The following is a 3,682-nucleotide window of genomic DNA, read 5'->3' on the forward strand; positions in this document are numbered from 1 at the left end:
TGAGCTGCCGAAACCAGCGACCACCTGCCGCGGTCAAACGCGATCAAATGTCACAATACTGTCATTGGCGTTCAGCGGGTGAATGCCATTTTGTTTTGTGCAGGCGAGGACCATTCTCGGTAGCTCAGTGGATGAACGCTCGTGTCGTGAATTGGCCGGTGGGAGAAGCCCGGTTCGAACCCCCTGAGTGGCCGACTTTTTGGCTCCTAGTTGCAACGGTTTGCTATTGGGGGCTGCGATCACATATTAGAGCAACAGTAATAATCGCTTTAAATTGGGGCGTTAGCTGCGGCACTACTCATAACCCCCAGTTCCCACGTCTCTGGATGATTGCCGTGCGAAACAATAGACATCAATCTGCTCAATCAAGGCCTTAATACTAATATGTTATACAAAATATAGCTCCGCACCTCGATGCACGAGTGACATGAGTTCTATCGGCTGTCCCATTGCCACGCTTAAGTGTGTCGTAATGTGCATTGCAAGTATGATGATAGGCGCTGTCTTGGGGATAGGACATTTTAACAACTGCTTTAGCACAATTATTAGGTAGAATAATTGGCGCCTACAAGGCGAAAGTTAGCTACACTCGCCCAGCCGCGCGATGTCCGTGCTCCCACCCCACCTCACTCCCCAGCCCTCGCCAGCCGCCGCGCCGCCGCGCCGCGCCGACCCGAGCCATGCCTCCGGGCTCGGCCCTCACCGCTGCGCTGACGTCACAGGCGGCCCACATCGCCTTCCAGCCACCGACCCAGACCGGTGTCATACGGGTGGGTAGGCTGTGCCGCTTGACAAGTAAGTGAAGCGGCACAGTCTACCGGTACCAGGCGGCTGCTGCCAATGCTGAGCCATAGGAACCCGGTGGATAAAGAGTTGTGGAACATCAATCTGCCCCCGAGTGTACCTACGTTATCACATGTTTTTTTCTATTTTATTTTGCATCTCCACTAGCACACAGCTGTAGCTGGGAGAGTGAGACGTTGCTCCCGGGGCATTGACTGAGCCGGGTCTACCGTTCTGCGCTACGATAGATCCGCGCAGGTACTTGATAGCCACGATATGTGCACTTATGAATGCTACGCGCGTTCACGCACGTGCGACACACTGCCGCCCGCCCGTGACCCGGTTTCGGGCGACTTGGGTACGCGGGCCGTTGACCCTCGGCCCCGATCTGTGAAGACGAGCGTCGCCGGCGAGCAGCGGTCGGTGCGACCACCATTGCACCGGCGGCCCCAAGTGCGTATACGATCTGCATTCTGCAGTTGCACGCGGCCGCGCCGCCGCCGCTAGCCCGCGGCCGTTCCACTGCACGGAACGGCCGTACATACGATGCATCGTACGCAGGCCGTTGTAAAACCCGCTCGTCCAGGCATCAGCGGTGTGAAACTCGACCGCAGCACGCACGCCAGTCATTGCACTAATGGGGAGAAGCGTCCGGAAGCTTCCCAGTTCCCGCGGGAGCTTCACAGTTCACACATCAACTGACTAGGCATGTGACGTCGGCGTATCAAATTCCAGTAGATTCGCCTCCAGGCTCCATCCCTAACACATAATGGTTACTTGGTCTCACGGTAACTTGGCGAATTGGGCATTCTGTGAATTAGCAGCGTGGCTTGCAGTGTTACGGTCTTAAAGTGAATATACCTAAAAGTCATCTCGCACCTTCAATTTAGTTTACTGTTGATGATAAGTGGGAACCTGTGCCTAATTAGACTTCAGTATGGAAGTGGATAAGTATGTAAGGTCAAGGGCGAGGCGAGACGCTGCGCTTTTCCTTACACTTTTTATCTCTCTATATATGTTACAGGCAATGTGTGGAATCAGGCATTCTATAGAATGCCTGTATACATATAAATATAAATATATATATATATTGTAGGCGCGCCATTTCCATTTTGTCATTTTATGTTCCTTAGTCCACGTTTACCATTCTGCTGATTTCCTATTTTCTTCCTTGGTTTCGCAGCCTTGGCACATTGCTCGCTCGGTCCCTCTGACCTGTCGAGGTCACCGGCCGACCGTAGCCTGGGGCAGGGCCCAGGAATGTAGCTGCGCCGTCGCGACCGCAGGGTCAGAAAAGTAGTAACTGGAAACTGTGATATTTGACTCGTTAATGTGTATGTTATGCCCAATAATGTGCTCAGGATTGTAAAATGTATTGTTTGATGCGAGTAGGGATCTCCTGGACATTTAAGTTGCGAATATGATAGCTGACGCGGATGAACATTTCTGAATATGGGCGGTGCCCGGCGCCCCGGCGCTGGTCGGGGGCGCGGCGCGGGTCAGTTGAGCCCCGTTGAGGCTGGTCGTCTAATGTGCCTCTGGAGACGTGTGCCTCTGGTTTCGTTAGCCGATAAGCGACTCAGGGAGCACATTTGTCGGTACGTAACTAAATGTCGCGGTAGCACAATCATGTAATCAAGTGCTTTCGATATAATTATACTGTTTCGTATATGCATATTCAAGTGCATGAATGGACGCGTAGCAATGTACCTGGTTGCCTTTATCAAGTTATTTATTTATGCGTGTGTTATGTTCCCCCTCGCCTGTCCCTTTTATTTCCGTCACGTTTGTTTGCGCTCGTTTATGTTTATTTGTGCAATGCTTAACTTAGGGCCGTTGTTTTACAGCAACGATTGCGTGCGGAGGGCCACACGGTCCAATACACCGATCCGTGACGACATCCGAGTTTCGAACTGAGTCTGGTCGGCGGCTACATATATATATATATATATATATATATATATATATATATATATATATATATATATATATATATATATATATATACATATAAACTGTCAAGATCATAGGCGGCGGAACGGGGGGGGGGTGGCACCGGGGCACCGTAATGATTTTGGCATTTTAACATTAGTCCTATGGGCATTGCATGGACATTGCATGGAGAGAATGGGACCAAAAGTCGTTAGTCGTTAGTCGTTAGACCAAAAGTTGGGACCCCCCCCCCTTAATTGAAGGTGTTCCGCCGCTACTGGTCAAGGTCATTATAATTCATTCGAAGTGTCTCGACAAGAGAAACCGGATGCCGATCAAATGAACGTACTGAAGCTTGAGGTCAAAATTTTTTGCAGAAAGCCATTTTCCGCAAAAACGTTTTTTAGACTTGTTGCCCTCTGGAGACTAGCCGTTGACCATAAGTTTCAAATCAATGTGCATCATTCAGATAGAGCTTTGAAAGTGCCATCGAATGTGCCGTTCTGCGGCGCTGTATAGCTTTATTCATTCTTGAGTCATACGCGATTGTCAAAAAAGTGTTCAAAACGACGAAATTTCAACTTCGATGACCTCGGCAGGTGACCTTACTTTTACTCCGACCTCATGATCGATAAGCCTCTTTCTTTAAGACTTGGGCCGTATTCATGTCGACTTCGTAAGTCGATTTTCTTTCGTAAGTATATTTTGGTATTCACGTCGACACTTCTTAAGTTTTCATCGACGGAGTTCACGTGAATAAAAAAAAAATTACTTAAGAAGTAGGTCAAACTTAAGAAAATTCTTACGAAAATGATCGACGTGAATACGGCCCCAGCTTCTTTCGAATGCCCCTTAGCGAATATCGCTGTAGCCCGGGCGCCGAGTTAGGCGGCAGGAGGGATGTTCAAACAATCCCTCTGGCCCGCAGAAGGTGGCGCGCCGCGCCGAGCACTGTTCGGCCGCCAGT

General features: G+C 49.9%; 1 long non-coding RNA gene across 1 annotated transcript; it reads left to right on the forward strand.

Annotated features, from left to right (window-relative positions):
- Positions 1-2,298: 2,298 nt before the first annotated feature.
- Positions 2,299-2,680, forward strand: LOC122388840. Its single transcript, XR_006257877.1, has 2 exons — positions 2,299-2,381; positions 2,631-2,680. It is a non-coding gene; the product is annotated as an uncharacterized LOC122388840 (long non-coding RNA).
- The last annotated feature ends 1,002 nt before the right edge of the window (positions 2,681-3,682 follow it).

Source organism: Amphibalanus amphitrite, unplaced genomic scaffold (genome assembly GCF_019059575.1).
Source record: "Amphibalanus amphitrite isolate SeventyFive unplaced genomic scaffold, NRLGWU_Aamphi_draft 000336F_arrow, whole genome shotgun sequence".
In the NCBI taxonomy this organism is placed as follows: domain Eukaryota; kingdom Metazoa; phylum Arthropoda; class Thecostraca; order Balanomorpha; family Balanidae; genus Amphibalanus; species Amphibalanus amphitrite.